Source organism: Plectropomus leopardus, chromosome 12, assembly GCF_008729295.1.
Source record: "Plectropomus leopardus isolate mb chromosome 12, YSFRI_Pleo_2.0, whole genome shotgun sequence".
Lineage (NCBI taxonomy): Eukaryota > Metazoa > Chordata > Actinopteri > Perciformes > Serranidae > Plectropomus > Plectropomus leopardus.
This window is the reverse complement of record NC_056474.1, coordinates 7,360,913-7,373,120: the sequence shown is the minus strand read 5'-3', so window position 1 is coordinate 7,373,120 and position 12,208 is coordinate 7,360,913. Positions and strand designations below refer to the sequence as shown.

The following is a 12,208-nucleotide window of genomic DNA, read 5'->3' as shown; positions in this document are numbered from 1 at the left end:
CCACATCTATTCTTTTTGCAATCTATGCTTGCAGTAAAAATATTACAGTGGCCCATAGCTATTAAATACTAGTTGCAAAATACTTTGTGTGATATATATAGTCTCTCTTAAACACAACTTATTATACCTAAAAATCTTCCTTGTATTTCCATATTCGTCTCAGTATAAGTACCCAGGATTTCATTGATATCCAATATGTACTCAATATTCACACTGTGGAGGCTGTAATCTAAAGCATGATTGAAAGCTTTTGTTCTGTTTGAATTTGAAATTTGGATTTCATAAATTCGTTGGGAGTTGACGTTTCTCATTTGTTACAGGTGGAGAGAAAAAATGGAGACAGACAGAAAAGACATGCCATATATGGCGAAGTCCTAGGAGCTTGTTTTCCAGGAGCTCCAATGGCAAGACCACTTCCATTTTACATAAAACCTTCCAGATTGTGTCTAAATAAACAGTTGCTTTAAGTGTCAGATTTCAATATTTTAAGTTGCTCATTATTGGTTGGCAGAGCATGTTATATCAATAATAGCTCTGAATGCTGGGATATTTGTAATTAACTTGTGGAACTGATCTGCTTATAAAATTATTCAACAGCCTTCGTTTGAGCAGTCACACTATCTGACTATTGATCAAACTATCCAGCCACCTCTGATCACTCCTCCCCCTCGTCGTCCCCGCAGGTGAGCGACTCCTCATGTGAACACACATCGGCTTTACACAACATGCTTGATTAAAAGACATGAAATACCTAAGAGATAATGCCCGACAAGATGTCCATTATGTGGAAATAACCCTTGAAAGTCCACAAGAAAAAAAAACAACCTTGTTTTTGTTTTGAAGACTGAGATTAATGATGAAGGTTCCTGATGGACACACCTCAAAGGGCAGCATCCGGCTAAAAATAAATAAATAAATAAATAAATAAATAAATAAATAAATAAATAAATAAATAAATAAAATAAATAAATAAATAATAATTTGTGTTTGTTTTATAACCTGTACTGGTATATTGGCAGAAATCATCACATTACCAGCTGATACCGATGACATGCCGATATTATCGTGCATCGAGAAGCTATTTTGGGTAACCTCTTTTTATTTTTTTAGTCTCTCTCTTGTCTCCAGACCAAAGATTTTCTACGGCGACATGAATGATCCCAAGTATAATGAACAAAGGAATGTCATGATATTGCAGAAATCATGAGCTACTTCAGTGGAAATGAATTTTCTGGTGATCATGTAACTTCTGCATCACATCACATACACGCTGCTGTCGTTATGTTAAAGCAAATGGCTCTGTTAGTGAACTGCTTAAAGTGGAGTTAACTGGTGTTCATGCTCAAACGCTGTTGCTGTCAACAGTTACATTAGTCACTGCTGCGCTTATGCTGTCCACCAAAAGTCTTATCAAAATAAAAAACGGTTTCAGATTAAAGACAATCAAATGTTTTTGTTATTCTCTGTGTCTTGTTTCTCAGCTGGTCTCTGAGTAGTTACAAACTGATTGAAGATTAACATTTTAATTTAAGCAGCTCATTGTCTTTGGCATGGCCGCCCTGTGCCCACACAAAACCAAAACAAAGGCCAAAAATTCAAGTAATAATTAAAAGTAACAAAACTGAAAGTATAACCTCAGAAGATATAGATGTGCATTGAACCAGTATTGAATTTTACATAACACAAGATCAGCACCTAACTTAAAGATCTGAAACCCTGAAATACCCATTCAGAACTCAGTCATTTTCTAAACGAACAATGATGGATTTCTAATCTAAATGCACTCATAAGTCATTAGCAGCATTTTTTAGGATACGTTTTTATGTGTTTTTTTTTCTGTCCAGTCCAATGAACAAAGAATATTAACGCAGAAATTGTCTTAAAGTGAAAATGACAATAACCAATGTAAACAGACTGTTGCTGTGAGCAAAAATAAAACATTGTTTAGTTTTCAGAAATAATTCACTCAAATCAATAAATAGAGCTATGCTTTAAAGCACATTACTTACTTATATATATATATATTCATTTTTGTCATTCTGTCTCAAAATATCCTTAATTAATGAAGTACCTCTTAAAAATAGTATGTGGAAAACCTCCTGAAATTTATATTTTGTGAACATAACTGATGAGATGTATTGCATAACAAAGCAAAAAACATGATTAATGAGTCACCTTGACTTGACCTTTGACTGCCGAGCACCAGATTCTAATCAGTTCATTTCTGAGCCCAAGTGGATGTTTATGCCAAATTTTAAGAAATTCCCTCGACGTGTTCTTGAGATATTGAGTTTACAAAAAAATAGCTAGTTGCAAGATCACAGTAACCCCTGACCTTTGACCACTACATCACTTTATCCTTTAGTCCAAGTGAACGTTTGTGCTAAATTTGAAGAAATTCCCTCGAGGCATTTTTCAGATTTCTCGTTCACAACAACGGGCCGGCTGGACGGACAGAAAGACGAAAGGATGGACAACCTGAAATCATAAGGCTAAAAGTAATAAAGTCGCATGACACTGATCATAAAATTGACCATAAACACAAGGAAATGATATCATAATATAAACCTGACAGCATGTAGTATAGAGCTGTTAAAATCCTGAGCTTTGTGCCACTGTACTCTAATAGCACAATGGTGCGGCAGCATTTGGCAATATCAAGTAAAAGTTGGGTAACACTATCTTTTGATAAATCTTTAATCTTTGGGTGGAGTTTCTGCCTCATATTACAACATAATGAGTTGACAAAACAGTCAGTGTGGTTGGGTGTGTTAGACAGAGAGGTAGCAGTTTGATATATCATGTATTTTACTTCTAAATATTGCACAATTTCTGTGATGCTTCCTCATTTTTGTCCTATTGTATTAGTCTCACACCTTTATCTCGCTGAAGAAAGGTCTGACTGCACCCATCATAGTCCACACGAAGAGAAAGAATTGCGCTTAGTTGTTTCTATTTCTTTGAACTAGAGCTGTTAAACAAATTCATTTTTCAAACTGCGATTAACACAGAATTTCTATAATTAATCGCCATTAATCACATTTTTAAGTTTTCAATTCCATTATTTTGCATTACAACACAGTTATGAAGTCCATATTAACACAAAGAAGCAATTCTTGACGTCTTGATTAGGAATCAACTGACAGCAAAGCTATAATAACGTGGGCATGTCTGTAAATGGGGGGCACTCATGGGTACCCAATGAATCATTTTCATTCAGATATTTGGAGGTCAAAGGTCAAAGGACCCCTGTGAAATGGCTTTGCTGTTTTTCCTTTTGAAATGTTATTTCACTTCCTTACTGAGAATCTACATGACATGGTTGGTACTCGGGTCTTCTTTTTTCGGGTGATAGCAGTATCATCACTGTCGCTCTTAAACTCAGCCCCGTGCAGCCCCCTTAAAGACGGGCATGTTGGAGCAGATGGTGTGATTTTAGAAAATTAACATGCTAATTTGGTAGCTTAACTGCATCACGTTTGCACAGAAATTAGTAAAACATTACAACAAAATTACCTGAAAAAAAAAAAAAAAAAAAAAAAAAAATAAAAAAAAAAAAAAAAATATATATATATATTTTTTTTATATATATATATATATATATATATATTTTTTTTTTTTTTTTGTTTGTTTTTTTTTTTTGTTGTTGCTGTTTTTTTCAATGCGTGGGACATATCTTTTAAAGTTGCTACTTAAGAAAACTGAAGAAAAGAAAACTGATTTCCATCCAGGTCTTAAAGGCTTAAACATTCTTCGAATCCTGACTGTCTGTCAGCGTTTTAGCTCATTGCTGATTATCAACACTCACAATCAGCCAGCATCTCACTGATAATGACTTGCATCTTGCTGATAGCGCTGAAATATGGCTGGCATCATGTTACATCATGTTTGTTGTGTCCTCTTTGTCCACTTTAGTCCCACTGAACACAGAACAGATCATCAGTCATGGACAAAACCGTGCTGCTGGTCGTGTTGTGTCTGCAGGTTTTCCTGCTCATCACATCCTTCGTGTCTACTGATGAGGCCGATCTGAGAGACCGTCCTCAAAAACAGGTTAGTGAGCCGGTAAGAAAACACACTGCTGGGCACTGAATGCATCGAGCTTTTCTAAAGGTTGACTGATTCACGTTTTCTTGTGGGGAGATATAAAACAAAAATAGATTTACTTAAATTACAGATGTTGAGGTGCTTACTTTATTTGAGTGTAATAAACTCATGGCACTTAACTAAATTCAAAGGGTTTAAATACTCCTCAGGGCAGTACAAGCAAAGTGATGTCTGTACATGTTTTAAAGGGTTAATTATTAAGAAAGCACATGTCCTATAAAAAGGTATAACTCACTGTATTTATATATTCACTATATTAACTACAACTATTTAAAAACTTTATATAGTTACTTTGTAAAGTAAGATTTTTTGCTCATGTCACAGAAAAACATACAGAGACAGCTGAACCTGAAACTATTCTGGATAATCTTTTGTTATTTTTCATACAAAAACATTTCATGGTTCCAGTTTCACAAATACAAGTACTTTTATTTTTAATACTTAAATATATCTCCTTTACTTTAACTTAAGTGACAATGCAGGCTTTTAGTTATAACAGAGTATTTTTACAAAGTGTCATTAGTACTTTTACTTCAGTGAAGGATGTAAATGCTTTCTCCGCCACAGACAAAGACTACAAATTTAAAGTGTATAATGGAACATCATTCATTGCCATTGCATAATTTTCAAGGGAATATTAAGGATCATTTGAAATTTTTGTCCAAAGAGTACCTCCAAATATTTTAGGGACCATAAATGTTTAGGTGTAGGAATTATTTACATAACTGGATGATAGTAGAAATCCCCCCTGGAAAATAGTGATTTTTTTTTAAATCCTCTTTAATTAGAATTAAATGTGTGAACGCACAGGATGAATAATATAGTATTCAAGATTAGGTAGTAAAGTTTTTATATTTATTAAGAATTATTATTTATTTCTGTGAAGATCAAAGTCGAGGCCGCGCTGAATTATTAGGAATTAGGATTGAATAATAATTTTGTGTTTGGCATCATTTTTTTAAATAGATTTTGTTCCGTACTCAACGTCAACCCGACCAGATGAGCTGTTTTGTTTGTTGTGTTTATCTGTGATTTTGTTGTATGTGTATATGAAGTTATGTGTGTACTCCAAGAAGAATAGCCAGTACAGCCAGTACTTATGCTGGTGCTAATGTCGATCTAAATATATAATGCATAATAATGCTAAATAATGCATTGTGTTATAATAATACTCTTTTTGTTTTACTGTAGGTGGAAGGAGGGGCAAAAACACAAAAATCAAGGAAGAGAAAGGCCTTTGCAGGATGTTCTTACAAAGTTGGGGCATGTGGCTTTCCGGTAAAACTTATTTATATTATTATAGAGACAAGCTGAGAAAAATAGTGATTTTGTAAATTATTATTTTGAGTGATTTACATGCATACATAGACTTTCAACACAAATAGATAAAATCATTTTTTTATTTTAGGTTTTTTTCTTGCATGTCTTAGCTTGAAATATATGGTGATATAGCTTCAAAATGTGTTCGATATTTTTTGCGATATAGCAATGCACTAAATGCGTCCGCACTGTCAGTGCTTTCGGCGTACGAATGCAACGCCAAAAGCCACCTTCTGTGTTCAACCACAACGCTATTGGACAGCGTTGCATGCACATGAAACGCTGAAGGATAGCATCACGTAATAACGCTGGCAGTAACAACTTAATACAAGAAGGACAAGTACGCGTAGGATACGGGGTGGGTCCCACAGCAAATAGACGTTCGTGCGGGAGTCCGGAGTTCACTTCCTGTACCATATGCCTCTTTTGCCTAAACCTAATTGTCCGTTACTAAGTTGCCTAATCTTAGCCATCGTGACGGTCTTTGTTGGTTGCCATGTGCTGTTGTGAGCGGCGTCATCCTACCATGTGCATTTGTTGACATCCTGGTAACTGGCTGCATCATCCGACCATGACGTCATCCTTCCATGTGCATTTGTTGACATCACGTTAACTGCATCCCGGACGGTTAACAGCTGACGCAGAAGGATACCTAAAACGCCAAAAGCAGACACAGAAGGTCGCTGACAGAGCCGCATCATGTGACGAGTTGGGATGATACATTCAAAGTTGTAAAAGCTGTGATGCATTTAGTATATTCAATATATCACCCACCGCTACTTTGCCGTCATGATTTTTGAGTGATTATTGCTAAAAATGGACAAAATATTCTTGTATTTTCACTTTATTCTTTGTTAATGACAAAAAGAAAAGTCGCACTTAGAGGTTGTGCCATGCATGTGAGGTAGAGACAGTTTAGCTACACGAAGAAAACTCTGCAAAAACCAACCACGATAAACCTCCACAGGTCTAGTATTTTCAGCAGTTTCTGTGTTTCAGTAGTTTTATCAGTTAATAGTTCTTTGCCCCTCTCTCTCTCTCTCTTTCTCTCTCTGTAGATCCAGTAGTGTCTTGATGGATGCTGGTCCAGTATACTGGCACCATGTTTCCATTTCACTACCAACTGGGTGACCTGAGTGCTCAAATCAACCCAAGAACAGATCTCATCACAGGAAATACTCTTCTTGAATTGTTATTTAAATTGTTGAAATATGTCATCAAGTAAAAGTGCATTAATTGACATGATATTGTGCACAACGTTGTAATTTGTTGTTTGACACTGTAATCACCTCTATATGAGAAATGTACTCTGCTCAACGAGTTCTTTCTATATATGTTTTTGATAAAAGAAGCAGATTATGATTTTTGGAGATTGTCATATTAAAGGAGTTGTTTGACATTTCGGGAAATATGCTCATTAACACAAACTTAAGCTAATCTGAACTCCCAGCACCCCAGAAGTTCACTAATTAAAATTTTATACATTTTATATCTGATCTGCTATTCCATGTGCTGCATAATGTGACCACGAGATGGAGCCAGTCAGCCTTCATTTTTTTTCAGTAGTTCATTTGTGTGATTTGTTGCAAAGAAATTTGTTTTTAAATGAAAGTCTACATGGAGTGCATCATCTCTTCAGCTTCCACCATCACCATTATCACTCTGTGCATGCTGTTATATGAAAGAACGTCTTTCTGATAAACATCAATACGCAGAAGAAGCTTTTCTCTGGAGGATTATTTTTCACTTGTTTAGTTAAAGTTGACAAAACAAAATTATTTCGAACAAATAATTGTTTTTGCAAAGAGGTTGTGAACTCTTCAGATGAATGTTTTGAACACAAATTATGTACTTTAACAATATAATTCAAAGATAAAAATGTATCTTACCTTTTCTTCTTTTCCCCACGGTTGTCCATGCTTGTTAAAAAAGGGGGCGTGGCTCTACTGCAGTCCACTTAAGATGATGTGGAACACTCTGATTGGCTGAAAGACATCCAATCAAAAAAAAGTGCATTTAGGTTCAGTTATATGACAGTAATCATACATCTAGACATGCTAGAAAAGCTTGGCTCACCTGGTAGAACGAGCACCCCAATATGCAGGAGCTGCGTCCTCGCTGCAGAGGCCGTAGGTTCAAATCCGCCCTCGGCCCTTTGCTGTGTGGTGTCCCCTCTCTCTCTCTTTACCTTTTGCACCGTATCTTTATCAAAAAAAGGCTAAAATCTGCAAAAAAAAAAATATGTAAATGCATGATTTATGTTACTTGCAATGGATTATTTTCAGATTGTGTAGCAGGTAGCTTAACTTTGAAACTGGGTATCAGCACTCCCTCCACCAATGAAAACTCAAGTTTTGCCAGGTTGGTGCCAATCAAACTTTCAATGATTTTACTATATTTATTTTTAGTTTAATTCAATGTTCCTTAACTTCAACTCTGCGTTATATCACCACTAGGGCTGCAAAGTGTGTGAATGGGAGTATTTTCTGGTTAACTGAAAAAAAATTAAATATCGTGAAAATATCAAATATATTCACTGTGATATAATCAAAACTTAGCTGAAAGCAGACTTTTGGCTCAGACATTGCAGAAGTGTTCGCAGTTCAGTAAGTCCCATTCAGATCGAGATCTCATTTTTAAAGTGCATCTTAAAAACAGTTCAAGAATTTCAGTATAAGTGGTAGTAAATGAAACAATATAAAATTATTTTAAAAACACACAAATATTCTGTACATAAAAAAAAAAACAAAACAAAACATCCCCATCATTGTTGTAAACTCTGTTTTTAAAGGTGCTTTATAAATAAAAATAGTATTATTAGTAGCAGTAGTAGTATTAGTAGTTTTTAGTGTAGACTAATTTTAATTAATATTCTAAATCAAAATAGCCCGTGCAAATATCAGCATGGTGCTCACAAATTAACATTAACATGATATTTCCAAATAGTATCACAGTATTTCCATTATTCATCCATCATCATTATGGTAACTCCCCAATATTCAGTAATAAAACATATAATATAGCTATCATTACCTTACAAGATTCTCTAGATTGTATATTATAGAGTACTGCTTTTAAAATGTGCATCTTCCCCCAAAATAGGGTCACTATTAAAAAGTATGACTTTTCTAATTAAGAGCAAAATTTCTAAGCTTAACTTTCACTGTTAATTAAGTGGAAAGTTACAAGTAATGTATCGAGCGTTCGCAACACTTGTCATCATCAACACATCACGTACACTTTCACATGCAAGTGTCCCTGTCTTGAGTTATCCTGGTTTTTATCATATTCTGGATGTGATATGAACACATTTTCCCTCAGGGGATCAACGCATTTTTTTTCCCAAGAAGCTGCTGGCACACAGTTTATTTCCTGATGTCAAAGGAAGGATTGCAACAGAAGGCAGCAGAGAGTTCAGGAAAACAATGTTCTGATGAAATTTGATTTGTGAAATCGTTTCAGGTTGTGCATCACCAAGAATTCCCTCCTCACTGTCCACATGGAAGTGATCAGTCAGCAGTGAGTGTATAAAGATCTGTGTGTTTCAAACCTCATCAGTCATGGACAAAACTGTGCTGCTGCTCCTGTTGTGTCTCCTCACAGCCGCCACGACCACTGACGCAGCCGCTGTGGTGAGAGACGACCTGCAACAGCTGTCTCCAGATGTGGTAAGAAAATTAATGCAGGAGCTGTAAACTCTTTGATTTGTGTCTGTGTTTGAATGTCAAACATGTTGGTGAGAGAGACAGAGGGCTGTGAAACATGATTTTGTTTGTTTGTGTGTTTGTATCTGCAGTTTAAGGGCCATGGCACAGAGTTTTTCAATACAAGTATGAATTAGAGCTGTAGACATAAAACATTTGTCATTTCTCCTGATTCTGTTACAGATGGAAAGAGTAAGTGTGCACGAAAACAGCGGACAAAGAGCCAAACGACGAGCTCCCAACTGCCGGTTTAGGCAGGGTGCTTGTTCACCTTTTGGACAGGTAAGACAAGACTGACCCAATTTTTTATCTTCATTTCGAGAAAGAGTTGCTAAAGATTATCATCATTGAGGAGGCAGTCTAACGTTTGTTTTTGTGTCAGTCGCAGCGCTAACATCAGTTCATGATTATTTGTTTGTTCAGTCGCAGCCTGCCCCGACTGCTGCCCCTCCTGATACTGACACCAGAAAATAAAGGTATTTACCACAAATTAGTGAGAAAAGAATAATACTCACAAATAACGAGGTCAAGTCTGTACACAGTAAAATCTGATAAGTTGATTTTACTTTTTAAAAAAATCTAGGAAACTGACTGAGTGGAATATGGTTCAGTTTCAATTCAGTTTTATTTATAAAGGCCAATCTCAAAAATCACAATTTGCCTCAGAGGGTTTTACAGCATACAAAATCCCTCTGTTGCTGGATTGCCCAAGATAAATAATTCCAAATAATTCCCTCAAACTCTACTTATTGTGCACACATGGTTTGCGAAAACAGCAGTGTTAACATTTTGCTATACATCTGTATTCTGCTGGTTGCAGTCAGTTACTTTTGTTTATCCTTGAAAAAAGGCAAAAAATCAAAACTTTATTCTAATTGCACCACATGCAAAATCTTTTTTAGTCGTGACAATGTTTCAGCTGTTCAGTAAAGTCAGAGTCAGTGGCGGAGATAGGAAATATGGGCAGCCGTCTAGTGAGTACGCTAAAGAAAAAAAAAAAAAATTTGTGAGTCATCAAAGTCTGAACAAAATTACGATGTGATCTTTGATGTGTAACGCCAAAGTTATAGTGGATTAAAGTCATCATCAGGGGAGAAAATGAAAAAAAAAACACTAATTTGTGTTAAAATCGGCAGGGGAGGAACAGAGCAGCTGCATTGAGTTACACTGTGACGCGTTCAAGCAAGCACCAGTCAGTAAAAATGAGTATTGAGCAAAGGTAAATTATAACATTCTTATGTGTTTAGTGTAATCTTGTAAATGTCATTTCTGTGCTGCAGATTTGGTTTACATCTGTTGTTAAGACTTACAAAGAACAACTTAACTGCAATTTAAATTTGAAACAACTTCACAGAATTACATAAACGCAACTAATTTTTAAGGAAACCTAACAATTGGATAAAAACAAACACAACATAGGACTAATAGTTAAATTTTCTTACCTTTTTCAGTGAAATCAGTTTCCTAGATTTTTTCAAGTAAGATGCACTTGTCAGATTTACAGCTCAGTATCGGAGTGTCCCACGCTGCTGATCGTGCTGCCTTCAGGTACCTGCGATAAATAACAGAGCAAGACAGGATGTTACTGTTTCGTTTTAACAACATTGAACTGTGTTGAATTTCTCCCTTTAAATCACAAACCAAATCCTCTGTCGCTGGCTTTGGAGAAAATAAAGTAAATATGCTTCATATTTTAAGGATGAGTATTGTCAAAGGTTGAGATCATAATGTAAAGTAAAAAGAAAAAAGAACAAAATCAATTGTTGGAACATTTATTTAATCAATAAACTGCTACATTTATTTTTTGCCTTGAACAGAAACAAAATTCTGGTGATGATGTAACTGCTGCATTACAAACACACTGGTATTTTCTATGCTCTTTTATTGTTTTTTTTTTCTCTGTCAGTGACAACAAGAATACCAAACCAACCTGATGACAGACATGAAAACCTGAATCCTCTCAAGGAAGCTTTTCTCTTTTGCTTTGACATTTTGGTGAAAAAATCAATCACTGCATGAACTCTGCATCGTGAATGCTAAGTCAACACTCCTCATTACTTCTGCACAAGAGGAAAAACATAGTGACCATGCCATTAATTATGACACGTCATTTTTTCTGCATCACATGTAATATATATATATATATATATATATACAGTATATATATATATATATCGACAGTAAGTTTTATTTTGTTGATTTTACTCTGGATGCAGTTCTGCACACACCATCTAAATGTTGTTTTGGGTTGTTTTTTGTTTACAAATAAAAACTGTTAAAAAAAAACAAAAAACAAGATGTTTGTATTTAAAATAAAAGGTTCATCCATCCAATCTTTCACCTGCTGACTGTGTGTGTGCCCTGCAGGTTGTGCCCTGTAGTTTATTAGTAATGAAATCAAGACAACAGATGGAAAATTAACATCACATAACAAAAGATTTACACTTTTGTTCAATTACGGTTTAAATTGTTTGAAATCTGTTCCATAAAATGCATTGGTTTAAATAATTTTGCTTTTACTGATGCTGTGATGAATTTATAACAGATTTTATTAGAATAAATAATGACAGTGATTTCACTCCAAGTGCTGTTAAATTAAAGTAATACTTCACTTTGTGTACTTTGTTGCAAACTAAATAAAGTCTTTAAAGCATTTATTCACTATTTCTGTGTATTTTAATCTAAAAGTCAAAGCAGAGTGGTGGAATATAACTATGTACATCAATGGTGTGCATAAAGGTTAGTATTTAGGATTTAGCTCTTAGTTCATAGTCACCTGAGAATAAGAACTGTTTTGTTTTTCGTTACCTTAGAATGATCTGTTTATATCTACAAAGGGAGCAGGTCCCACGGACAAACCAAACCCTCGTTCCGGATAGGGCCATTTGTGTTTTCGTGTTGGTTTTTCTTGCACATTTTTGTGTTGGCCACCGCAGTCAGAAGCACATCTGCAACAAGCAGCATGAAAGTTACACTGATTTGTGGAATCAAACTTTATTCAGTCTTTCCCAGTTTAAATCGTACCTCGTATGACCGTGAGACACTGACTCTGTGAAGCTGCTGGTTTATGTTCACTG

At 35.3% G+C, this 12,208-nt stretch overlaps 2 long non-coding RNA genes across 2 annotated transcripts; both read left to right on the top strand.

Annotated features, from left to right (window-relative positions):
* The first annotated feature begins 3,975 nt into the window (after nt 1-3,975).
* LOC121951170 lies at nt 3,976-6,586 on the top strand. The gene is made up of 3 exons (XR_006106385.1): nt 3,976-4,053; nt 5,299-5,385; nt 6,486-6,586. It is a non-coding gene; the product is annotated as an uncharacterized LOC121951170 (long non-coding RNA).
* Nucleotides 6,587-8,887: 2,301 nt separating this feature from the next.
* LOC121951989 lies at nt 8,888-11,773 on the top strand. The gene is made up of 4 exons (XR_006106413.1): nt 8,888-9,095; nt 9,315-9,413; nt 9,555-9,607; nt 11,038-11,773. It is a non-coding gene; the product is annotated as an uncharacterized LOC121951989 (long non-coding RNA).
* The last annotated feature ends 435 nt before the right edge of the window (nt 11,774-12,208 follow it).